General features: G+C 39.4%; 1 protein-coding gene and 1 long non-coding RNA gene across 4 annotated transcripts in view; one reads left to right on the forward strand and one right to left on the reverse strand.

Moving 5' to 3' along the window:
• The window catches only part of LOC141381219 (uncharacterized), a 38,377-nt gene extending 30,149 nt beyond the window's left edge, over positions 1-8,228 (forward strand). Inside the window, exon 3 of the long non-coding RNA XR_012401058.1 lies at positions 4,230-8,228. This is a non-coding gene — a long non-coding RNA (uncharacterized lncRNA). The remainder of the gene's footprint in view (positions 1-4,229) is intronic.
• Positions 1-27,836, reverse strand: part of LOC100534815 (DELTA-actitoxin-Aeq1c-like) — a 339,260-nt gene that overhangs the window by 1,713 nt on the left and 309,711 nt on the right. The window contains 1 exon segment of one of the 3 annotated variants that reach the window (NM_001386552.1): positions 489-605. The exons of 1 other annotated variant lie outside the window; for it this stretch is intronic. The gene's annotated coding sequence lies outside the window, so the exon portion shown is untranslated. 3 annotated transcript variants of the gene reach the window in all.

Here is a 27,836-nt window from a genome sequence, read left to right on the forward strand (position 1 = left end):
AACTAACAATATATCTGTAGTATCAAATTTATTTGATCACACATTTACGCACCAATCATGACTGAGCGGGCAGGTAAACAGATGGGTGTTTTCTAAAGCAGGGTTGCTCATAACTCACACTCTAGAAGGTCTGTGGTAGTTTAGCTCTAACCTAGATAGATGTGTTTGATTAGAGTTAGAGCTAAATGCTGTAGGAAAGTTGATCTCATTGAACATACTTGAGGATCCTTGTTCTAAAGTTTTAGCAAAGCCTAAAAAGATCTCTGATAAATGGCATGACAACACGGCAGAATAGGCAAGACACTTGCAGCTCCATATGGCTCAGAGAACTAAACCGTTAGCAGAGGCGAACAGTGATGCAGTGAGCTGAGAATTTAAGACATGCACCGCCAAGCACAAGCAACAAGACTTTTCACCATTTATACTCTTTATGTTTTTAGCATGCGTGAAGCTTAACACAAGCTAGTTAATAAGTACCTGACAGTTACCTGCTAGTTTGATGCTGCTGCTGAAGTATTTAGGGTTTGCTGCTTCTCCGCTTCAGATGAACAAAGTGTGGTGGTTGAATGACAGAAACACTCGCAGACACACAAACACCTGCTTGACAAACACAGGCGTGTCCCTATCTTGCCCTTGCAATGCATGCAGGAAAAAAAAAAAAAAGGCAGAAATATTTGTGGTAGAGTTTGATGGGAGTTGACAGTTATTTTGACTAATTGCTTTCAGAAATCTCCATCTACAAAGCTCCATTTAGAAATTCATAGGCAGATGGCCAGAAAACTTTGCCCAAATGACCCCATCATGAAAATTTGAATTTAGTAGGTGACAAAAAACTAAACCCGCCAACCGATTTATGTTTATGTAAGAAGATTAATGTCTCCGTGCTAAAACTAACAACATGCCATGATGTTGTTATGAAATGTCTTCTTGGTTCCAATGCAAATATTGAAATTGAAGTTAATGATGAAAAGTAAATCCTCCTACACCCAAAACCTTTGTGGAGAGAGTAATAAGGAAATATAGAGGGCTTAATAACAGGGTGCAAGGGCCATGGGAGATTAAAACATACCTGTGCAATGTCTGCACTGCACTTCATATCATAGCGTGTTAGAGCAACTTTTTCCCAACACTGACAAGTGTGGGATTGAACATGTCATGGTCCGATGAAGCAAGAGAGAGTGAAAAAGTTAAATCACACAACCGCACCCTTAGCACTGACAAAACTCAGATTGTCCCATTTCATGTACAGGCATTTCTATTCAGTGTCAAATCAACCAGAATATCTTTGTGTTTTCCAAAATTTGCAAAATGCAAATATTTCAAATAATTTTAAATATTTTTTCCCTGGCATAAATTACAAAAGAAGAGATTTAGCAGAATGTCTACACTGTAATTTTTCCATAAAATGAGAGTTTAAGGGGACAAGCTGTTGCCAAAATTGGCATTTAAAATAGCAACAATTTGAGTAATTAATACTATGGGAGGAAATGCGGTGGTACAGTAGGTAGTGCTGTCTCCTCACAGCAAGAAGGTCGCTAGCAGCGGAGCAGCAGATTTGGTGTTTTTTTCCGCTGTGTTGGCCCCGGATTAATAAAGAGACTAAGCCGAAAAGAAAATGAATGAATAAGTAAATATACTATTGGATAACTTGCACATTTAGAGCAATATGGAAATATTTCAAATAGATTTTAAATTCTCTTCACATCCTTAAAAGTTACTTAAAAGTTTTAAATAAAAGTCATTTATTCATTCATTTGTTTTCCTTTGGCTCAGTCCTTTATTTATCAGGGATTGCCACAGCGGAATGAACCGCCAAAAATTTAGTAATAAATAATAATAATAGTTATTCAATAAATGTTTAGGGCTTTTCTGGACAAAAATGGGGGCAGTCAGGAGAGGAGACGTGATGAAGTGAGGAGAGTGATGAAGCCAATTATGATCTGAGGATGGTTAGTAGGCCGTGATGGCCATCCCTACTCTTTCCGAAGGATATCCAATGTTTTATATGACCACAGAGAGTCAGGCCCTTGCTTTAATGTCTCTTTCGTTAGCCAGTGGACAAGATGTTTAGTGACACTGTTCAGCATCACTATACTGGGGTATTAGGACCCACACAGACCAGAGGTTGAGCACCCCCTGCTGGCCTCTCTAACACCTCTTCTGACAGCAACCTAGTTTCCCATGTGGTCTCCCATCCAGGTACTAACCAGGTGGAACCCTGCTTAGCTTTAGTGAGCTGCAGAAAGCATGATGCCGACAAGCTAAGTAGGTTTTGTCACTCTAGCAAAACAACTTACTTGCTAATTAGCGTACTTGTCATAAATATACTTTTTAAACCATTTTTTCATTCATTTTTTATTCATTTTCCTTCGGCTTAGTCCCTTTTTTATCAGGGGTCGCCACAGGGGAATGAACCACCAACTATTCTGGCATATGTTTTATGCAGCGAATGCCTTTCCAGCCATAACTCAGTACTGGGAAATTAAAAGTACATCTGTGTAATAATTTTAACATCTTCCTTCCGTAATAAATATTTTTTTTTTATCTTTACAGATATGTGATTGTACTTTTCAATATCACATTTTCTTTTGAATATCCTTTTTTAAGGACCTAAATATTCAGTATTTCTGGGTCTGAACCCTGTGGCCTTCAAAATTCAAGACTCCAAAAGAAAAGTTTTCTAAGGAGCAAAGCCTAAAATTATATTGAGATATATTTAATACCTCTAGAGACCTTCTATGCACACTTTAAAAAAGAGAATTTATGAGTCTGAGTCTGGATAAATTCAATGGATTTTGCTGGAGTTGAACAAAATACATTTGGAGTAACATTTCATATTGAGATCCCAATATCTTTGGAAGTGTGCCATACATAATGTATGCCTTTAATTTAAAATTGTTGATTTATAATGATAATTGTGTTTAATTTAACGCAAAAAACCCTACTCCATCGGACAAGACTGTGTGTGCATGTTTTTCAGAAATACATTTAGGATACAGACTAAAAATTCAAGACGCTCATTAATTTTCCAACAGGGGGCAGCATATATACACCTATTCACTCCATTAATCTAATTAATCCAAGAAACATTTTTCATTTCTAGAGATGTTTTTTTTTTTCTGTAAAAATTGAATTAATTATGCATATGTATAAGGATGCTACTTTCTGTAAAGGAATAGTTCCTGCATTTTGGTCAAAATAATTGACCGTATGATACATAAAGATAGTAATACAGAAATAATTACAGTATTTTGTATGACCTAAACCTTGCAACCATTTCATCTGAACTTGAAATGATTATTCAACATTATTGAAAGTATTGAAGTTTATACACTACTAGTTCCGTTAACTGTTCCACACAATGATGACTTTTTCCTGTGAAAAAAGAGATACTGTTAAAAATATCAATGTTTTCTGTATTTACAATAGTTCACAAAAATATGAAAATGACTTCATAATTTACTGTATATATGTTTTAAACCTTTCTTCTGTTGAATGCAAAATAGGAAATTTTGAAGATTGCTGGTGGTTGGCACCCATCCATCCATAGTAGGAATAAAAATTACTACACTGTCAAAAAGTCCTGGTTGCCTTAAATGTTTCAGCTGAATCAAATTAACCTTATGAGTTCATTGAACATATTATGTTAAACTGACTGAAAACAGCTTGCATAACTTATAAAAAATAAATTAGAACATGATTAATTTAGTTTAATAAGTTAAGGCGAGGCAGTGGCGCAGTGGGTAGTGCTGTCGCCTCACAGCAAGAAGGTTGCTGGGTCGCTGGTTCGAACCTCAGCTCAGTTGGTGTTTCTGTGTGCAGTTTGCATGTTCTCCCTGCCTTCGCGTGGGCTTTCCTCCAGGTGCTCCGGTTTCCCCTACAGTCCAAAGACATGTGGTACAGGTGAATTGGGTAGGCTAAATTGTCTGTACTGTATGAGTGTGTGCGTGAATGTGTGTGTGGATGTTTCCCAGAGATGGGTTGCGTCTGGAAAGGCATCCGCTGCGTAAAAACCTGCTGCATAAGTTGGTGGTTCATTCCGCTGTGGCGACCCCGGATTAATAAAGGGACTAAGCCGACAAGAAAATGAAGAAATTAAGTTACAATGATTGAAACACATATGCATTATCATATAATTCATCATATAATTTTTTTTATAGTGTACGAAAGTTGATGCATGGGTACCAGCTACCAGCATTCTTCAAAATATCTTATTTTGCATTTAATAGAAGAAACAAGCTCAAATATGTTTTGAACAACTGAAGGCTGAGTAAATGAGGAAAGAACATACATTGTGGGTGAACTATCCCTTTAAGATCACCACAAAAGTGAGCAAATGAATTCTTTCTTTTAGCCTTCAGATTTGAACTCTCTATTCCTTGTTAAATTCATTTATAGATTCGGCATGGGTATATTTACATGCATTAATATAAACTTTTTCAAATCAATCTGTTCATAAACGCCCCTTTATATCAGCCCCCCTAAAGCCATTGATTTATTTCCCCTCTCTTTATACAGTGACCAAGAAAAGCTCAAAGCGATTTTTGGAAAGAGTGCAACCAAAGCCATCCAATAAACGCTTGATTCGCATTCTCTCCAGCAGCCAAGGTAATTCAGCATCGGCTGAATCCTTTCAAAGGAAATCAAAAGCTAACCTTATGATTAGATGTATTTCAGTGTAAAGTCCACATCCCATTACCTGAGCCAATGGAGGCTTTCTAAATGCATAGAGCTGCCATGAGTCTGAAGGGCTAAAGATTAATCCCTGGAGCCTATGGAGCTATTCACAGGTAGGGCCTTTCAGATGATGGACTAATAGGTATCGTTCTGTGGTTTGTGTGTGAGTGTGTGTGTGTGCGGTGGGGGGTTATGCAAACATAAGTGATTATACTTGGTAAGACAGGCTGTATCTGCAGCAGTGTGTGTGTGTGTGTGTGTGTGTGTGTGTGTGTGTGTGAGGGGGTTGGAGTTGTCGGTTGATTGATTGTTAAGGGGGGCGAGAGGTTCCGCACGCTCACTTTGTGATGAATAGGCTGTCAGATGCCCTCCAACTACCCAAACAAGGCCGTGGTAAAACAGGCATTTAAGTGATTACACCAAACGTGTAAATATTAAACGTCCATTACGGAGGGATTATATATGCTGCCAGTCCGCATACGAAAGGCGCAGCAGGGGAAGAGAAAGACAGTGATGCGGAGATGAGAGGAAAAATGTAATAGAAAAAAGGACAGGTGCTCAAGCTATGTATTTGTTGTTTCACGCCTGACTAATGTTTTTCTGTTTATTCTCCTCAAGGACCAAATCTCGGGCATTAATCACATTTTGAGAGCACTCGAGGTGTGTGTGTGTGAGGGCGTTTAGTGTGTGTCATGTATCTCTGATGCTTTAATTTGACCAGGCATGTTACCGCATCCCCAAATTCAAATTAGCCGAGATAAAGAGGGTTTTCGCACGGATGTACTGTGGTCTGGGGGCTGGAAATGTGTGAATATTTATTTAATGATGATTTGTGTGGTGTGCCCTTTAATTCCTGTGCAGCCGGGGAATCAATAGGGCGGCGTGCGACATGAATATATTTGCGTCCTCTCCAGGTGGAGAGAGCGAGGCAGCAACCTGCAGGAATTATTTAAACTGGCTTGTCAAACAGACAGAGGACTGAGGAGATGGTGTTGTCCTTGAAGGTATACACAATTATATTGGATATTCAACAACTTGCACGATTTGGGGTCTAACTGGTTTACGCCGAGGATTCTGCTGAGAGCGGGGAAAACTCTCTGACAGTTTTGATGTGTAAAATGTGTCATCGTATGAATTTCAGATATTTAGGAATAATGAATGAGGGGAAACTGCAGCATTTCGTGTGAATAAACCAAATGCAGAGATGTAGCCATTAGAAAGATTAATGTGCAAAATATGCACCGTGAATTATGATGTGAGGCTGCACTGAGAGATTTCAATATGTCTTAATTTTTTATAAGTTCTGTAATTAAACATTTATATCTCTGGTGGTGTCTGTGGCTTCAGAAATGAAGCCGTTTAATTCAATACAATGCAAATTTTTTTCTAACAAACATTTTCTGGCTCCTTAAGTCAGACACTCTATGAGACATTATCCCTCTTTCTTTCTTTATTTGTTTCTTTCTTCCCTTCTTTCTTTCATAGGGAAATGACGTGTTATAGTTCTGCTTACTCATGTTGACTGTTTATAGTTTAGTTGTCATATTTGGGACAACAGTTTTTTTTTTCATCTTTGCCTGTCTTTCATTTTTGTTGTCTTGCTCCCACAAGTCCCCATGTGCCTCATTCCATTCATCTTTAAAAATGTCTTTTGCGGTTCCTGTTTGTCTTCTCGTTCTCTCTTTCTGTAAGATTCTGTCATGTTTTGGCTGCGCTACCTCTGATTGCACCCCAAAAATTGGCTCTAGTCTCTATTCTTTAAAGCCAGGGCAGTTATCATACCATTGTTTCCATCCCATTCGTCTCTTCCTTTTGTTCTTCTGTCAGTGTTGCTCCTTTTGGTTTGTCAGGAGGACAGGTCCTTTGTGCTGCCGTGGCTATTATGCTGTCCTTAACAGCATTTGTAAAGTAAACACTAAAACTTTACTTAAAGCGGCAGTTCACCCAAAAGGAAATTTATTTTATTATCTATTTCCTTCATGTCATTCAAGGCATTTCTTTCATCTTAAAATATATAGGAGGTGTCTAGCTGAAAACCAAGTAGATTTTTTCTTTCTGTACATTGACAGACTACGGCTGTCACTGGGCTTAAAGAGATATTTCACATAAAAATGTACATTTACTCACTATTTACTCACCCTCAAGTGGTCTTAAAAGAAGATATTTTGAAGAAAACTGAAAATCTTAAACTATTGACTTTCATAGTATATAAAATAAAATACTATGGGTCAACAGGTTTCCAGTTTTCTTTAGATTATCTTCTTGTGTTTAAAAAGAAAACCAAAAAGGTCTAAATTTTGGAGATTATCTCTTTTGACATGGATATAAATTAGTACCAAGTTATTGGTATGAATTCTTAAAACGATTCTGCCAATAGGTAAAATGTTGCATTATGCTTTCTGAACCTCTTACAATTTGATATCATAGGCTAAAAACAAAAATTAATTAACTTTTTTTGGTATTTTAACAATATTTTTACTACTATTTTAATGTCATCTACCATTCTACAACCCAGATTTGATGGCCTTAAATATAGTTTTTTTTCCAGTGAAAATCCAGTGAAATCTCAATTTGTATAGAGAAATGCAGGAGACCTCGGCTGAATGTGCTCCACCTTTGAACCTCAGATGACAAAGCATGAAAAATAGCTATGATGTGTTGTTGAATAAAGCCACATGAGCTCAGGAGAGCTACAGAAAAAAAGCTTAATTAAGTCTGCTGCTGCATCAAGAAATGCCACTTGTTGATGGAGAAAGCTGTACACCAGCTGTGTGCCAAAGTGATGCATGCTAATTCTCCAGGCTCAGATCTCAGATCATCAAGAACAATGGAGATGTGTGCTGGGCTTAGAGGAGTTTATATTTTAGCTTGTTTCTGGGTAAAACAGAGATTGAGATTTTAGTACCAAAGTTTAAAGAGACCATTCAGAGTCTATGGTTATAGTTATGGTTATAGAGTCTAAGTCTATGGTTATTAAACCAAGCCTCATTCTCATGTTCTACAGCAGCTTGGTTTTGAAGGCAGAATGGATGTGTTTGACTGGTTTCTGGCCAGATTGGTATCCCATTGAAAATGCATGGATGATCACGATACGGAGAAACTCATAATGAAGACCACTGATTGTTGAGCATCTGAGGTTTTGTATTTAGGCAGAATGAGTAGTGCATATTCTTGATTTAAAAAATGTCCCAACTTTTGAGGAATTTGGTTTATACTATACATTTTAAACAGTTTTAGTTCATTGCATAAGGTAATTAACTAAAATTACCTTTTTGACATAAGGTCTTGTTACTATTTCATGGTTTTACTGGAAATCAACAAAATTAATTTATTTTCCTTTAACCTAGTTTCTATTTCAGGGGTTGCCACAGCAGAATAAAGCATCAACTATTCCAGCATATGCAGCAAATGCCCCACCAGCTGCAATCCAGTACTGGGAAACACCCATACACTCTCTTACTCTCACAAACTCATACGGCCATTTTAGGTTTTATCTTTGGACTGTGGGGGAAACTGGAGGACCTGGAGGAAATCCACGTAAACACGGAGTCAAGAACCAAAAAAAAAAAAAAAAAAAAAAAAAAAAAAAAAAAAAAAAAAAAAAAAAATATATATATATATATATATATATATATATATATATATATATATATATATATATATATTTATGTATATATATATATATATATATATATATATATATATATATATATATATATATATATATATGTATATATATATGTATATATAAATGATTCAATAAATACCGTACCATGACATTCATACTGGGGTATTACCGTACCGTGAAATTCTGATACCGTTACATCCCTAATATATATATATATATATATATATATATATATATATATATATATATATATATATATATATATATATATATATATATATTAGGGATGTAACGGTATCAGAATTTCACGGTACGGTAATACCTCGGTATGAATGTCACGGTACGGTATTTATTGAATCATTTACAGGAAAAAACTAAACTTATGAAAATACTCCAAAAAAGTGCCAAAAGTGTCAATGACATACAAATTAGCCATCTATCTGTAAGCTTTGAAACAGGAACTTCAATTTTAATAACAAAAAAATATTAAACCATGTAAAAAAATAAAGTTTCAATTTAGTATTGTTGAAAACTCATCACATTCAACATTTAATCACTCACTCACTTAGATAGAGATGGGTTTAAAGGAAAATTATCATATAAATATAATCTGGTAAAAGCTGGTATCTCTGGGTATTTACAATGTCCCCTGCAACAGAAAAAACCCTCTCATTTGGGACTGAGGTTTCTGGGACAAGAGAGATATGACTTGGCCCAGGTTGACAGCAGTGGGTAACGTTGTGCATTGTCTTTCCCCCACTTGAGAGGACAAACCATGAGTGAGATAGAGGTCTCATGTCTGCATCAATCTGAACAGTGTGCTGACAACACCGCTATTCAGTACGTGCGAGACAACAGCTGATAAGAACTCGCGCGACAACACCGCTATTCAGTACGCGCGCGACAACACCGCTTTTCAGTACGCGCGTGGCGACAACACCCGCTTTAGAGTTTTCCAGCTCTTTTTCATCCCAGCTTCTAGCAGCACACTCCATTTCCGCATTACTGGATCTGTAGCGACAACAGACCGCAAGGGATGATGGTCAAGCATAGGCTGATGGGAATTGTAGTTTTCGCTACCTCCCGTTCGCTTCATTCGCCTGAGCAAATTTTCTCAGAAGACCTATATTTTTACCGAGTCATGCGACTACGGTAATATCGAAAAAAATTAATATTGCGGTATGATGGTATTTACAATACCGTTACATCCCTAATATATATATATATATATATATATATATATATATATATATATATATATATATATATATATATATATATATATATAAATATATATATATATATATGACTTGATAAAATATATACGTGGTTTGAACACATGTTAAAAAATGTGTCTCATACTTTTAACAGTTTAACAGTATACAGTACATAGAAAAAAACAGCAATAGTTTACTCCAAGTGCAGTCTCTTTTTGAGCTTCATTTCAAAGACTCAATCAAACTATTTGTAAAATGGTCTTTATGGATTGTAAATCAGTATGAATTATTTTCTCCATTCCCTGAACATACTGAATCATCTGAAGCAGCTTCTTGTAACAGAAAATTTAGAAAAATGTAGAACATAAGAGGCGTTGGATGAAGTGACAGTGACTCAGCTGAAACCAAATCTGCAAATTCATCTTGTTGAACAGTGCGTGAACTGTCTGGGAATGATTCCACAGTTATTTATTTCATTTTCAGAATTCAGATAATGCACTACCCAACTGACACATGACTCACTATTCAGTCTGTTAGAAACAAAGTAACAGCTTTGAATGATTCACAAAGTGTTTAGTTAAAAATCACGCAGCTGTTTCATTAATCTTTCTGACTGATTCAAATAAATCAGTGATTACCAATTAACTGTTGAGAATGATTTCATTGGGTGGCATGGTGGCTTAGTGGTTAGCACTTTCACCTCACAGCAAAAAAATCCCTGGTTTGAATCCCAATTGGCATTTCTTTTAGGAGTTTGCATGTTCTCCCCATGTTCACGTGAATTTATATGAATTTCTGTGGATCCACCATAGTCCAAAAACACATGGCGTAGGTAAATTCAATAAACTTAAATGCGAGAGTTTCCCAGTACTGGGTTGCAGCTGGAAGGGCATGCGCTGTGTAAAACATATGCTCGAATAGTTGGTGGTTCATTCCGCTGTGGAAAGCCCTAATAAATCAGGGACTAAGCTGAAGGAAAACGGATGGATGGAATCATTTTTTAATATAAAGTGGACATCATGAATTGTACTCTGTCTTCAAATAATAAAAATAATAATATTATTTTTTATATATTTGTATTAAAAAATTAAAATAAGATAGTAATACTTGAGGCAGCAGATGTTTTGTCCAACTGCTGCCACTGCAAAATTGTTTTAAAGTGTTTTTAATTTGAAAAAAGTGATTTTATTGGTTGATGAACATTTGAAAAGTTGTTTCCGAGAAAACAAAAAGTAGTTCGAAGCAGGTATTTCCCAAGCAAAATGATTTTAGTTATTTTAAATTACAGTCTACAACACCTAATCAAAACCAATAGAATTAAATAAATAAATAAATAAAATCTCTCTCTCTAAAAAAGGCATTTATAACTGCATTAGTCAGAGCTCAAGGCAGTCAAACACAATACAAATACGCTTAATTTCTCTCTCGCTCAACTTCATTAGTCTGCAATCATTGCTCAAGACTATTATTAGCTTTAAAATTAAGTTATGGAATTAACCACATAAGCTCTGCATGAGGGCTGGCATGATGGCTCAGTGGTTAGCACTGATGCATCACAGCAAGAAGGTCACCTATTTGAGTCCCAGCTGGGCCAGTTGGCATTTCTGTGTGGAGTATGCATGTTCTCCCCATGTACATGTGGGTTTCCTCCGGGCTCTCCAGTTTCCCCCACAGTCCAGTATATAAATAAGCTATAGGTGAATTGAATGAACTAAATGAACTGTATGAGTGTGTGTGAATGAGAGAATATATGGATGTTTCCCAGCACTGGGGGTTTATAAGTTAGTGCAGGGTTGCGGCTGGAAGGTAATTGTGGGGAAAAAGGAATTAAGTTTTTTATCTTAGGGTCTTTATTTTTTATTAGAAAAAATGTTTAGACTAACAACAGATTAATTAATCTTTTTCTTTTGTATGATACCATATATTAACCAAGCATACAACTTCTTTCTTACTGTGCTGCATACATCTTGAAAGGAACTGCTGACAAGAGAGAAATAGCAGAATAAGAGTAAATGTAGTGCTCCAGACTTCTGTCTAATAAGAAGTCTAGACATGTCACAAGGAGCTGAATGCTTGTAGAAGTTGTGAAATATATTGGAGATGCAGAAAGAGGAAGTATGTTTGGGTACAGTAGCCAAAGGAGTATAGAATGACTGATAAGTGACATTACACCAAATTTCCACCTGCTAATATCAGTTGTATATATATATATGCTAGAGTCAGAGAAATGTGAGGTTGGTTGCGAACCTCCTGAATGTAATTATTGTATTGCATTGGGGTAACATAACCCAGAGCTCTGTCCTCGAATTATTCATTTGTATTTAATATATTACATTTTTGACATTAAAGAAAACCCTCTCCTGACCTTTAGTACTGAACATGCATGGAATTGGCTAAACATTCAAAAAATGTATGCCAGAGTAATTGGTGGTTCATTCCACTGTGGCAACACTGATAAATCTGGGACTAAGCCAAAGGAAAGCTCTGAGTGAGCTCTGCATGAGATGTGTAACAAACTAGTCCTACACACAAGAGCTGTTTGAATACAAAAACCCTGACAAATGAGCAATATCTTTTGTGCTAACAGAATAATTAACTCGCTTCTGTTGAATTATTCAAAATAATGCACACCCATGGCTAAACACCAACACATTTTTTTTTAATCAACTCTTCCTTAATTTTACAGAATGTTCTTTTATATATATTTCTAAAAAATTAGATTAAAATACATTGTTGTTGTCCTTTTTTATAATTGTAGTCACCTCCTGGTGCCTGAATCCCTGAGCGGGTGAGTAAATGATGACAGCACTGTCAGAAAGGATGAAAAATGCTCCAATAATGAGAAAAGAAAAAAGCGTTGAGTGAAAAGAAACGAAAAGGAAAGTGAGGAGAGGAAGCTAAATCAATACTCTCTTGTCTCGCACTCCAGTCAGCGTGCATACGAGCGATATTTCCTCACCTTATATGTTCTCTCATGCCTCTCTGCTCCTTCATCCCTCATTCATTCGGCCACTTTTCCTCCGCAGACACATCCTCTCATCCCTCCGTTATAAGAAATATAATCCCATTGATCAGAAAACCAATGGGAAGCCTTTCTCTGTAAACACGCAGCCGTTCAATAGAAGGGCCTGGGACTCTATGGGGAATTCAGGACAGGTGTGAGAGTGTGTGTGTGTGCTGATTACTGTAAGTTGTGTGTGTTTTGTATTTGACTTCTGAGTTCCAGAGTGGCTTAGAATCAATTATAAGTCTTATTGCCTTCCTGTCTTGTCATCTCCAACACGTACACGCTTCATCCCGGTGTCGACCGAGGGCATGAAGCCTACGCGTGTGTGCAAACGTGCACATTTTCTTCGATTCCTCCCAGACTCCCACCAGTGCAATTAAGCGTTGTGCTCAGTGGACGAGGAGATCAAAAGTGTGACACTTCTCTTTCGACAGCAGATGAATGCGGAGCGACGGCACGAACGGACCGGTGCGAGTCTGGTTATGGATTTCTGACCCTGTTCCCACTTTCTCTCGGCTGTCGCTCCCATTGCAGCTTGTGCAAGTGTTTAAGAGTATGAATATCTCTGCGGAGTGTGTGGTGTGACAGGCCGTGGCCTTAAAGAGAGCAGAGTCCTTTCCTTTCTTCAGACTGATCCTAAATCATGGGTTGACAGTTTAAAAGGCCACCACACAGCTTTTTACTCAGTCTCTGTCACTGTACATGAGTCCTGAGTGTGTGTGAGAGGAGGGACACATGAGACCGGCCGTCTTTGTGCTCTATTATGCACAATTGTGCACATTCGTTTGCACGATGCTTGCAGAATCTGTTTTAATAATATATTCTGTGATGGCAAAACTGCATTATTACTGACATTATACAGGTTTTGAATTATTTGAATTATAAATCATTGGTAACATGTAAAAATATTTGAATATCATTTTAGTTCATTGTTTTTGTAAAACTGATTTGCTGAATAAATATTTCTATTTTAAAAAACCCTAATATGTGTGTGCATTGATGGGTGTGTGTAATGAGTATTTCTTTCTATATTTTATTATCTCTTAATTCTGCTGGGTTTATAGTTCAGTTATACATTTCACATTTAGGATTTTTAGGTCATTAAAATAGCAACTGAAGCTAAAAAGATCAATTCAGCAGTATATTATTCTGCTTTTTGTCTGTTGGCTCTTTTGGCCATCACCAAATTGGGGCACATTTTGTATATGAATTAATTCAGCAAAAATGTAAAATAGATATGTTTTCCTTTGTTATCAGGTTGTCTATAAACATTCATTGTATAAATGGTTAAACAGCCTCTTTTTGCCTTAATGTTTTTAGTTCAGATGACACAAGTGACAATTACTCAGTTAGGATCGAACCGGTGGATGGGAGGCAAAAGCGACACAGAAGCCGCTGATGAAGGTGAAGGGTATTTATTCGACACAAACCTGAAAAAAAAAAATCCAGCAAAAAGGTGAAAGTGACAAAATAACAATAAAGAAAAATGAAATATACAATATTTACAATGTAATTACAGGCTTGTTTAGCAAAATGAAAAGATCTGAATAAAACCTGCCAAAACACAATCGCTACAATATCTCCAATCTCTCCAATATCCCCAACCTCTCAAATATCTCAAACCTCTCCAATATCTCTAATATCTCCAACCTCTCCAATATCTTCAATCTCTTCAATATCTCTGATCTCTACAACTTGTGCAATATCTCAAATCTCTCCAATATCTTTGATCTCTCCAACCTTTCAAATATCTACAAAATCATAAATCTCTTCAATATCTCCAACCTCTCCAATATTTCAATCTCTCAGATTTCTCCAATCTTTCCAAAATCTCAAGCCTCTTCAATATCTCCAACTTCTCCAAAATCTCCAATCTCTCCAACCTTTCCAATATCTTCTATCTCTCCAATCTCTCCAACCTTTCCAATATCTCCAATTTCTCCAATATCTGCAACCTCTCCAAATATCTCCAATCTTTCCAGTATTTTCAATCTCTTCAATATCTCCAATCTCTCCAACCTTTCCAATATCTCCTATCTCTCCAATATCTCCAACCTCTCCAATATCTCCAACCTCCAATATCTCCAGTATCTCCAACCTTTCCAATATCTTCAATCTCTCCAATATCTCTGATCTCTTCAACTTTTGCAATGTCTTAAATCTCTCCAATATCTTTGATCTCTCCAACCTTTCAAATATCTCCAAAATTTGGGGATCAATTTCTGTTTATTAAAACTTAAATGTTGCATTGTGTTATTATTGACTATAAGCAGTAGCTACTGCGTTAATTTTGAGCTTCATTAAATTAACTTTACAAGTTTTTTCAATCTGCGTTAAACTGACTTGAATCATCAAACTGAATTTTGTGTATCTTAAAAAATAACTTGAAACATTTTTTAATGTTCCATTTTTTAATAGCCATATAATACAGACTAGATTATCCTTACAATTAGATGTCTACATTCCTGACCAATTTAGAAATGATTTGGGTGTCTAAAATCATAAAATCATTCAATACAAGCAGTTAAAACTAAAAAGAAAAACAAAAAAGGCAATATATTAATTCTGTTTGGAGTCAAAGCATCTGAGAGTGACATTTAGATGCTTCATTCAATTAAATGCAAGCATAAAGAATGGCCTTCATCTGCCTAAAACACATTTAGCTGCCTATTTTAAGCATGGCGATGATAATATAACTAGTCTGACAGAAGTTCACTTGCAATTATAATTTTAATTCTCTCTAAATGCGTCTTTTATGTGCATGTGTTTTCATATGCTGCTCTTACAGGGTCTTTTCACAGATTTGCAAAGGTCAAAGACGGAGATGAGGGTCCTACATCAACATGATTTATCTTCACTACAGCAATATTACAGGGTATTAATAAAAATAAGAAATATGGCATTGTGCGGCTCCACAAAGTCCACAAGATTGCATTCAAAATTATGCCAATTTTCTCAATGTGAAAAGTAGTTGTGATGAGATGATCACACTACTCTGATTTGATATTATATGCTAGAGTGTTTGTGTTACCTGAGCTGAAATATTTGGGATTCATTTACTATGCAGTACATTTAAATTGAATAGGTAATCTGTGGTGTTGCAGCAAAGTTGAATGATGGTGCTCACATGGAAGACAAATGATTGATTCCTGATTGCATCCAAGACTAAAAAAAATGCAGTAACATTTTTATACTTTTTAATTCTATTTTTATACATATGACATGTCATGAATATGAAGATTTTATGCATGCTTATGACAACTTATTTCAAATTCAAAGATGACATTGTTTGACATGTCCTTGTTATGATTACTTGACATAACAAAATACATTATAACATGTCATAAACATCTTATAAAAATGTCATGATGCATTTATAATTGTGTAGTGAAGTTAATAACAACATCATTAACAATTTTTTTTTTACCTCTACTACAGGGGTATAATTTTAATTCTGTCTTTATAATGTCATTAGATATTTAATATGCTGTCACTTGTCATTGACACTTTAATTATACATTGTAATGTCAAAAATGATCAGAAAAGACAATGTCAGTTCATAATGAATAAATATCCATGTCATAATAAAAGACAACTTAAACAGTCTCATGTTTGCAGTGGCACAGTAGGTAGTGCTGTTGCCATACAGCAAAAAGGTCGCTGGTTCGAGCCTCATCTGGGTCAGTTGGCATTTCTGTGTAGAGTTTGCATGTTCTCTTCACGTTCACGTCGGTTTCCTCTGGGTGCTCTAGGTCCCCCACAAGTCCAAGTGTGTATGGTTGTTTCCCAGTGATGGGTTGCAGCTGAAAGGGCATCCGCTGCGTAAAACACATGCTGGATAAGTTGGCGGTTCATTCCGCTGTGGCGACTTCAGATTTATAAAGGGATTAAGTCGAAAAGAAAATGAGTGAATGAATAATTTTACGAATGACTCTAAGGGGTCTATTTTAACAATCTAAGCGCAAATAAAGTGCATGGTGCAAAAACATTAAGGGTCTGAATACACTTGCTTATTCTCCTAAATGTGTTTTGAGCATAATGTGCTGTAAACCAATCAGGGTCTCATCTCCCATTCCCTTTAAGAGTCATTTGTGTCATGTCATGGCCATTTGCTATTTACATGGCAGACTTTGTAAGTGGAAAAACTGAATACTTCACTAGCAAGAAAACAGGTAAACAGACCATCTGCTCAAAGATAGAGACCATCTACAGAACAAGCCTCCTCCGTTTGGCCTCTTTGTACTTTACTTTTACTCTTCACTCCCTTACTGTAAGGTAACGATAAAAAGTCACTCCACTGAAGACATCCATTAGCCTACATATTTTGCAATTTTATTTGATAAGTGCAAAGATTTGTTTCAAAACTATTTCTAAATTCAGTTCTAATTTCCAGCAAATAAATAAATGAACAATAATAATGAAGTGTGGTCAAAAGACAAATATCCAAACACACCGAGGCCCGTGCACACCGAGACGTTTTTTGCTCGCGGTTTCCATCAACGTTTAACTCCTCGTGACTATATAAAGGGCGTCAATGTGATCATGCACACCAACGCGCAAAACGCCAGGCGCATTTTGAAAAAAATGCCGCCTCATGCTCGTTATTTATATTTGACGTGGCTCGTTAAAACCTTCTCCACCAATCAGGTTGGCACTTTTGTTCATGTGCACGGAGCTGCTGAAGTTACAGTAAACAGCACTTGGAGGCGCTCAAGCGCAAAATTGTCAATGCGAGCGCACATTGAAGAAGATGCCCAGAGGCGAAATGAACGTGGAGCTGCTTATTGCTCTGTGAACAATAATCATTTTTTCATCACTAGAGCTGCTTCTTGAACCGTCTATGCTTGTTTGAGTCACCAGTAACTTTAACAACAAGCATGTGAACTTTCTCTCTTCCTCTTCTGTGCTACAACCAGGTGTCAGAACTTAAAGTTGTGTAGCGCCATCTAACGTCAAGGAGTGATTTTGCACATTCTTCTGCTTGACCGCAGTGAAAATTGCTTGGGTTTGAATGCGGAAAAACGTCTCGTAAAACGCTAATGACAAACACAAACGAAAAGTCTCCCGGTGTGTTGGAGCCTTTAGGCTGCATTTGGTGATGCAGACATCTCCCAAAACCCGACAAGTGACCAAATGTAAACTTGTTTTTTATTAAAACTAATACAAATATGCACAGAATAAATAATACTACTAATAATAACATTATACAAATGGAAATTGTCATGAATAAACTGAAGGAAAAACATATGTAAATATATTAGTGCATTGCTGTATGTCCTGTGTGTTTTTGTTACCACGACTAGGGTGGAGTGACAGGAGACAACAGGAGGTAAGATCCAATATGCAGTTTTATTCAAAGTCAGGCAAGCAGTGGTCATAAGGTGCAAACGGGTATATGAAGGCAGTCCAGAATCGTAAATGTTAAACAGGCAAATGGTCAAAAGGCAGGCGGCTAAACAGGATAACAAAGGTACAAGGCTGGGATCGAGACACGGAGAAACAAGACAGGGAAATGTTACACAAGGAAAACAAGACTCGGCAAACTGGTGGCGTGAGAGAGTGGCTTATGAATGGAGTGAAATCAGTCTGTGAACAAGGTCCAGCTGGTGTTTGCAATCAGGATAGATGACTGAACAGACGTGCGTGTTTGGGAGCAGTGCATGTATGAAAATGTAGTCCTGGGAAAAGCGGAAATGTAGTTTAGAGAGTTCGTGTGAAAACCAGCGATCCTCTGGGAAGCGATCGCTGGTTGTGTAACAGTATTAAGCAATGTGTAAGTGTTTTGGACCCACATAGGCACATAACTAGCACGCTCTGTGCTGGAGTTTAGACCAGCTTTTATCTATTTATGTTTATTTTAGTTCCTCAAAATTTGCAACATGCCAACAATGTACCGTAAAACACCTTCTTCTTAGCCCAGCATGCCCATGAGTCCACAAAGTGATCCAAATTGATTTGCTATTTTAACCAACCCAGGCTCATTGTGGAAACGTAGCCCCGCGGACGTTTCTGCGGACCGCGATTTATGTCCCGGGAGGTACGTATTCGAGCGTTTTTTGTTTTCGTGGATCTGTTCTCGTGCGAAAAGCCGCCGACTCGGCCGCCCTCCTCTTCCTCCTCCTCCTCCTCCTTCCCTAAACCCGAGCGACGGTTCGCAAAAGCCGTCCAGAAAAAAAAAAAAAAGCAAAAGCCCTCGTCTTCGATTTCGACCGTGTTTTCGGATCCCGCCGCATTCTCGCCCTTATTTTTCGGATTCCGTTTTTCGTCTTACCTGATTTCCGGAACCTGCTGTTCCCCGGACTCGACCCCAGTCGTCGTCCACCGCGGCAGGCTCCGGCTCCTCCTCCTCCTCCGGGGCCTTCGCCGACGCAACGCTATGAGCTAAGCGGACAAACTGATTGCATCGGGAAAGCCCTCCATTCGGAGGCGAGCCGTCGGCCAGCGAGCGTGAGGAGGAGGGGCGGAGCGGCGCCACACCGCCCCGCAGCGTTCGCTCGAAAAAAACTAAACGCGGCCTTTACGTACCTCCGGCCACGTAAATCGCAATCTCCAGAAACGTCCGCGGGGCTACGTTTCCAGAATGAGCTTGGGTTGATTTTAACAACATGGTGCAAAACGTGAAAATTACAGTTGTGCTGGTTTGTAAGTTACAAATCACGGCATACACATCTTGTGCCTTATTGCTCTGGGTGTATGACAGGGCCCTTAATGACAGTTGTCTTAAGCATGCATAAACTTTTCTTCATATTCATGACGTGTCATGTCAGCATTATAAAGGTGTCATGACAGTCTACAAACACTCCTCATGTAAAATGTTACAAAAATGCTAAGTTGCTTAAACCAGTAACTGAGTTAATTGTGTAATCAAAAGTTATTTGACCCAGAGTTGGATTAAAATAACCCAGCTTTTGAGAGTGATCTCATTTCTTGTCTTTTGTCTCCACTCTCATTTCAGTGAAAGTGGCAAAAGGCTCAAATATAAAATGAAAAAAGAGTGTCACTTTTACCCAGTCTCCTTGAAAATTCCTATCAAGTCTCTTTCCTTCAGATTTGTGACATCAGTTCAGCAAGTCTTAAAACTCCTCTCTGACAATGTGCAGAAAAATATCTTTACACTCTACAGCACAATGAGCTGACACACTCTTCCCAGGAGAACTCCATCCATCCCTCACTCTCACACAGAGGCAAACATCTGCTTAAGCACAAAAGAGAAATAACAGAACAAATCACAGTGTAAATAAAGGTAAAGAAGTCTACACCTCCACGGGGGAAGATTCTAGTGACACTTACCATGTTAAAAGTCATTAACACCCTGCTACAGCATTTGGTGTGCTGTTTTTAGTGGTTTGAATCTTCTTGCTGCCATGGATGCTGCTAATTTGAATGTTTACTACAGTATATATTAAAAAGTATTTAAAATGCTCACATTCATATGTGGCTTTAGTACCACTTTGAATTTACATCTATAGTATCACCAGCAGGGTGAAAACAATTAAGTATACAGTAGTGCAGCAGATGTGTCTTAAATAACTGTATTATTGATGTCCACAATGAATTATATTTTTGAGAGCCATACATCCTTGCAGATTCTTTGAGGTGTTTAGACTTAAATATTAGAGATTAAGGCCCCGTATACACTAAAAGGTTTTAGTTTTAAACCGCATAAGTTTTGCTACGGTTATGCCTTCCATCCACACAACGCCAGAGTTTTCGAGCCCTGAAAACTGAGCTTTTTGAAAACACTAAAGAGACCATTTTCATTTTAAAACGCTGCTATGTGTCAGTGTGAATGGGGGGTGGGGGGTGGGGGGTGGACAGAGAATTATGTGAACATTTACTCTCTCTTCAATTTTTACAAACATGCTTGAGTTTCTTCTAATGAATACAAAAGAAGATATCCGGAGAAAAGCAGAAAACCTGTAACCATTGACGTCCATAGTATTTGGTTTCCAAGTCAATGGTAACAGGTTTTATGTTTTGTTCTAAATGTCCGCTTTACTCTTCAACAGATAAAAGAAACTCATGAAGGATTGGAACCACATAAGGCTAGGTAAATAGTCCTTGCTAAGTATAAAATTCTTTGAAACAAACAAAACAAAAACGCTTACGGACCTTAAAACTTGTTTTCTGACATGTTTATATAAATTTGTAGTTTTAGCACAAAACTTATGTACACATTGTAAACCTCGGAAAAGTTAAGAAATCAGTATTTTTTAATATTTTATTAGAATTTATGTCTACTCTCTTACTGTTTCTTGGATTAATAGCATACAGTACGAAAGCTCCAGGCCATTTGTAACAATAGTTTTTGTCTTCAGAGCTTACACACAAATGCTCCAACCAAAAGAACTGCAATCCTCCCAATTAATATCCATTTGTAAGTACAGTAACTTCTGCTGTTTCAGAGGACTGTCAGGATGCAGAACCTGCTGGATAACGGTTACAAAATACACTGTGAACTTGAATCCACCTCAGCACCCTCCTGGGAGAACCCCAGGGAGCAGATGCTGGATTTGTGTAATGGCTGTTTGAGAGTGTTGTATGGATCATTGTCAGGCCCCACAGAGAGAAAACAGCGGAGCAATGACTCACTGTGAGAAACTGAAATGTACACTTACTTCTCCCCAGTCTTTAAGTTCTCTTTAAGCTAACCACTTATATGTACCAATTTAAGTGGAACTGACCCTCGGTTTGCCTTTATGGGTCAATAAAACTAAAAGTGTACATACTCCCATGGTGCGTTTCGTGCAGTAATAAGCCTGCAGGCAAAAGAAGGGTTATGGCAGAGATGCTTTAGCTTCTCGAATCCAGTTTAGTTTGTTTGTAAAGGGATTTTCTGAATAATTACTCTTTTAAAAATACAGTAGTATAAACTAGAATGTAGTTGCAAAGTAGTTGTAGTCAGAAGTCTGTCAGGGACCATAAAATTTTTTTTTCTGAATTTTGCAGCAAAAATGTCTCTTCACATAATCAGTCTACAATTTCATAGACAGCCTAAAAGACATTGGGCAATGCCAAGTTTATAAAGTTTCTTTACAAGCTACAAACTTTTAAACAGATAGTTTAAAGATCCTGTAATTCAGAGATGCCCAAAGTAGGGCCCATTGTAACCTTTGATTTGGCCCACCATTCCATGAGAGGAGACTGAGTATGATGGAGAGCGTTGGGACGAATGCCTTTAACACAGAGATTGTCATTTTCCAATTTGATGTTACCTTTTTTTGCTTCTTTTATTGCTGAGCAACAAAAAAAGCAAACTGAAATGTAAAGTTTCAATTAAATGTTGTAAATGAATTAGATTTTTAAAATTTAAATATCGTCTCAGAAGACATCAGCAAGCAAATCAAGGCAAAAACTATAGTGTAATTCTGTTATTAATTTGATTGTTTTTTTTTTACTGTAATAAGTTCATAATATTACGGTATTAGTTAATATAAAGCTGTGTTTTCTAGTCTTTTTAAAACATTATTAAATAAATTAGATAAATAAATTAAATGTCAGATGTATTTATACCTTCTGCCCACTAGCCTCAGTTAAGTTTGGTTTTTGGCCCTTTATAAGAAAAGGTCTGGGCTATCCTTCTCTAACTACTGCTAGCTGACATGTTCTGTAACTGCATTATTTAGAATCAACAACAGTTACTTTAAAAAGTAATGCATGTCACGGTTGTGGATTCATCTGCTCCTTATTTGAAGTGTCTGCGTTGTGTGACAGTTCATATTATGATACGTGTTTCTAAGTATGTGTGCCTTTCTCTCTCTGTGTTTGTGTGGGTGTCGCGTGGCTGTCAGTGGGTGTTTGTTTTCATGTCATCAGCTGAGCGGTCACATGATCTTTGTTACCGGAACTGTTCCGTAGCGCCGCTCGGCTGATAATCAGCGCGCTACAGGTGTAGCGCATTTTTTGTGCCTATAAATGTTCAGCGTTCCTGTCTCACGTTGTCAGTTCGTTGTTTTGCTCACGGTTCTTTGTGTTTTGTCAGGCTCCTCTCTTCGCTGGTGGTGAGTGGTCTGGTTGTATTCCATGTTGCAGTATCTGATGCTTCCTGTTTCTTCCTGATGAATGTGTGATCCGCTCTGTTGATGAAGTACATCTGAGACATCCCGGTTTCTTCTATGACGAATGTTTTATCTACTCTGTTGATGAGTTTTATGAACATTTGATCAGTGCTGCCGAACCAGACCACCACTATAATTATTCACCTGTTCAGTGCCTCCAGCCACTCACCATTTTTCTGTCTATTTGTGAGAACTATATTAAAAGACTTTGTTTTTGCTTGCAATTGGGTTCCTCATCTTTTATGTCACGTGACAGAACGAACTGACCAGATTTGAACCCAGCAAGTATGGAGGTTTCCAGCCAGACCATCCAAGCACTTTTTAATCAAATCACCGAGCTGTCTAATCAAGTTCAGCAACTCAGTTCGGGTCTCCAAGCCGGATCCACGTTGGCAGTGTCTCCAGTTAAACTACCACCCAGTCCTGTTTTTAATGAGAGTTCACGGATCTCTGAACCACGACTACCACCACCACAAAGTTATTCAGGTGAACCCCATTTATGCAGATCCTTCATTACCAAATGCGATCTTTTTATATCACTCCAGCCCTCATCTTTTCCCACTGAGGCGAGCAAGGTGGCATTTTTAATCAACTTACTGACGGACAAAGCTGCATTATGGGGAACAATGGTCTGGGAGAAGAGACTTCCCTGTTGTGTGTCTTTTAAAGCGTTTTCGGAGGAACTCCGGGTGGTTTTCGATCCAGCGACTTCGGGGAGAGAGGCAGCCAGACGACTCGCTGAGCTCCGTCAGGAGGAGCACAGTGTGGCGGAATATTCCATCGACTTTCGCACCCTGGCGGCCGAGTGCGGGTGGAACAGCGAAGCGCAATGGGACATGTTCTTTCACGGACTGGCGGACCGTATTAAGGATGAGATCTACGTTTTGGAGCTTCCCAAGACACTGGACGGTCTCATTAACCTGGCCATAAGGGTGGACAATCGCCTTCAGCGCAGGAGTGCCCACAGAGAGCTTCGTTCACAACGTTTGGCTTCACAGACCTGTTGTTCGGAGGCTACACTTCCTGTTCCAGAATCCGAGCCCAGACAAGTGGGAGGATTTCGCCTCTCAGCGGAGGAGAAACACCGCCGACGCACAAGTGGTTTGTGTATGTACTGTGGGGTTGCAGGGCATTTTGCAGCCTTATGCACAGTCAAGAACAATAATTCACCTAATGGTAAGCGTTTTTTGGTGGGAGAGATTATGAGTGGAAAGGACTCTCCCAATACCACATCTCTACCCATTAAGTTGGGATTTAATTCAAGTTTTCATTCCTGTTATGCGCTCATTGATTCAGGAGCTGAAGGGAACTTTATTGACTCTGATTTAGTTAATGAGTTAAAAATTCCTTTCTCTCCTCTTTCCTCACCCATAGCAGTCCAAGCACTTAGTGGATTATCTCTTCCAACCATCACACACATAACAGCTCCTATTAGACTTGTCACTTCAGGAAATCATACTGAAAACATTTCTTTCTTTCTTACTAAATCTGTTAATAATCCTGTCATTTTGGGACATCCGTGGTTGGTCCTACACAAGCCCCACATTAACTGGGGTCACAGTGCAGTTTTTTCATGGAGTGAGAGCTGTCATAAGTCTTGTTTATTGTCTGCTTGTTCCACTGTTCCTTGTTCTGTGTTTCAGGAGGAGCAGGTGGATCTGTCAAACGTGCCCCGTGAGTACCATGACCTGAAGAGAGTGTTCAGTAAGTCCCGGGCTGCTTCTCTACCTCCTCACCGTCCCTATGACTGTGCTATAGACTTATTGCCAGGTACGTCTCCGCCCAAGGGCAAGTTATATTCACTGTCTGTTCCAGAGAGGGAGGCCATGGAGAAATATATTTCTGATTCTCTAGCAGCCAAGATCATCCGCCCGTCTTCTTCACCGGCGGGGGCGGGATTTTTTTTTGTGAAAAAGAAGGATGGTTCCCTTCGCCCATGCATTGACTATCGAGGGTTGAACAGCATCACGGTTAAGAATACCTACCCTTTGCCGTTGATGTCTTCGGCCTTCGAGCGCCTGCAGGGGGCGAACTTTTTCACAAAGTTAGATCTCCGCAATGCTTATCATTTGGTTCGCATAAGACCCGGGGATGAGTGGAAAACAGCGTTTAACACCCCTAGAGGGCATTTTGAGTACTGCGTTCTGCCCTTCGGCCTTTCCAACGCTCCGGCTGTTTTCCAGGCACTCGTCAATGACGTGTTGAGAGATATGATAGATCAGTTTATTTATGTCTACCTGGATGACATTCTGATTTTTTCTCACTCTCTCCAGGAACACGTTCAACACGTCAGGCGAGTGTTGCAGAGGCTGTTAGAGAATGGGCTTTATGTCAAGGCGGAGAAATGCGTTTTTCATGCACAGTCGGTTCAGTTCTTGGGACATATTGTGTCAGTCGAGGGGATGCGCATGGATCCAGAGAAGATTCAGGCTGTGGTAGATTGGCCAACCCCAGATTCCCGTAAGGCCCTGCAGAGGTTTCTGGGCTTTGCCAATTTTTACCGGCGTTTTATTCGCAATTTCAGCCAGCTCGCCGCACCTCTGACTTCCTTGACCTCCTCCAAGATGCCGTTCAGGTGGTCCAGTGCAGCTGAAGCTGCCTTTTCCAAACTAAAAGGCTGCTTCGTTTCAGCCCCGATCCTCATTGCCCCTGATCCTTCCCGGCAGTTTGTGGTGGAGGTCGATGCGTCTGAGGTTGGGGTCGGAGCCATTCTGTCCCAGCGCTCCTCCTCGGATGGCAAGATCCATCCTTGCGCGTATTTCTCTCATCGATTATCTCCTGCTGAAAGAAATTACGACATTGGTAATCGAGAGTTGTTGGCCGTCAAACTTGCTTTGGAGGAGTGGCGTCATTGGTTAAAGGGCTCGGGGGTGCCCTTTATCGTCTGGACTGATCATAAGAATCTTGAATATATTAGATCCGCTAAAAGATTAAACTCCAGGCAGGCTCGGTGGGCATTATTTTTCGGACGGTTTAATTTTACGATCTCTTACAGACCAGGCTCCAAAAACATCAAACCTGACGCATTATCACGTCTTTTCGACCCGTCGGATCGCACGTCATCACCTGATCCTGTGCTTCCCCAGGGGATTGTTGTAGCGAACATTTCCTGGGAGATCGAGTCGAGGGTTCGCACAGCCTTGAATGGGGTAACGCCCCCGATCGGATGCCCACCGAGTCGGTTATTCGTGCCGGAGGAATTACGGTCCGACGTTGTCCGGTGGGGTCATTCCTCCAAGGTAGCTTGTCACCCAGGGGTGAGTCGCACATTATTCGTTATCAAACAACGATTCTGGTGGCCAACTATGGCTCGTGATGTGCGCGATTTTGTATTGGCTTGCTCTGTCTGTGCGGTTTCTAAGTCTTCCAATCGCCCACCTGCTGGGCTCCTTCAACCGCTGTCAGTACCTTCGAGACCCTGGTCACACATCTCGCTAGATTTTGTTACGGGTCTTCCATCCTCTAACGGTAACACGGTAGTTTTGACCGTGGTGGACAGGTTCTCGAAGGCTGCTCATTTTATCTCTCTGCCCAAATTACCATCAGCCAGAGAGACAGCGGTTGCTGTCATTGATCATGTCTTTCGCATTCATGGCCTCCCGACGGACGTGGTTTCTGACAGGGGGCCTCAGTTTGTCTCTAGATTCTGGAGAGAATTCTGCCGTTTATTGGGGGCCACTGTTAGTCTTTCTTCTGGTTTTCATCCCCAGAGTAACGGCCAGACCGAGAGAGCCAATCAGGATCTTGAGCGCACATTGCGATGTTTGGTCTCGCAGAATCCCTCCTCCTGGAGTCAGCAACTTTCGTGGGTGGAGTACGCACATAATTCGTTACCAGTGTCGTCCACGGGCCTTTCTCCGTTTCAGTGTAGTCTAGGTTACCAGCCACCAGTTTTTCCCAGTCTGGAATCCGAAGTCGCGGTTCCCTCTGTTCACGCCTTTGTCCAGAGGTGCCGTCGCACTTGGAACAGGGCCAGACAGACCCTCCTCCGAGTGGGGACGCGCACCAAGGCTAAAGCCGATCGCCACCGGTCTAAGCCTCCCGTTTACGTTGTCGGTCAAAAAGTGTGGCTTTCTTCTAAAAACATTCCTCTCCGCACCGTTTGCAATAAGTTAGCTCCTAAATTTATTGGCCCTTTTATTGTCACTAAAATCATTAGTCCAGTGGCAATCCGCCTCAAATTACCTCCAGCGTACAGGAGAATTCATCCCGTATTTCATGTATCCAAAGTAAAGCCCGTTTTTCATACGGCAATTAATCCGCACACACCAGTTCCCCCCCCGCCGCGTCTCGTAGATGGGGAGACTGCTTATTCGGTTAAGCGCATTCTGGACTCTAGACGGAGGGGACGAGGATTTCAGTACTTGGTGGACTGGGAAGGTTACGGTCCGGAGGAGAGAAGTTGGGTTCCAGCCGGGGACATACTGGACCACTCTCTTATCGATGATTACAATCGCCAGGTAGGCTCGTCTGGGGACGCCAGGAGGCGTCCCTAGGGGAGAGGGTAATGTCACGGTTGTGGATTCATCTGCTCCTTATTTGAAGTGTCTGCGTTGTGTGACAGTTCATATTATGATACGTGTTTCTAAGTATGTGTGCCTTTCTCTCTCTGTGTTTGTGTGGGTGTCGCGTGGCTGTCAGTGGGTGTTTGTTTTCATGTCATCAGCTGAGCGGTCACATGATCTTTGTTACCGGAACTGTTCCGTAGCGCCGCTCGGCTGATAATCAGCGCGCTACAGGTGTAGCGCATTTTTTGTGCCTATAAATGTTCAGCGTTCCTGTCTCACGTTGTCAGTTCGTTGTTTTGCTCACGGTTCTTTGTGTTTTGTCAGGCTCCTCTCTTCGCTGGTGGTGAGTGGTCTGGTTGTATTCCATGTTGCAGTATCTGATGCTTCCTGTTTCTTCCTGATGAATGTGTGATCCGCTCTGTTGATGAAGTACATCTGAGACATCCCGGTTTCTTCTATGACGAATGTTTTATCTACTCTGTTGATGAGTTTTATGAACATTTGATCAGTGCTGCCGAACCAGACCACCACTATAATTATTCACCTGTTCAGTGCCTCCAGCCACTCACCATTTTTCTGTCTATTTGTGAGAACTATATTAAAAGACTTTGTTTTTGCTTGCAATTGGGTTCCTCATCTTTTATGTCACGTGACAATGCATTACAATATTATGATGCTCCCTATTACTACTTGTTACTTTAAAATCTTATTAGATTATGTAACTTGTGTTACTTGTAATGT

This window comes from Danio rerio, chromosome 3 (genome assembly GCF_049306965.1).
Source record: "Danio rerio strain Tuebingen ecotype United States chromosome 3, GRCz12tu, whole genome shotgun sequence".
Lineage (NCBI taxonomy): Eukaryota > Metazoa > Chordata > Actinopteri > Cypriniformes > Danionidae > Danio > Danio rerio.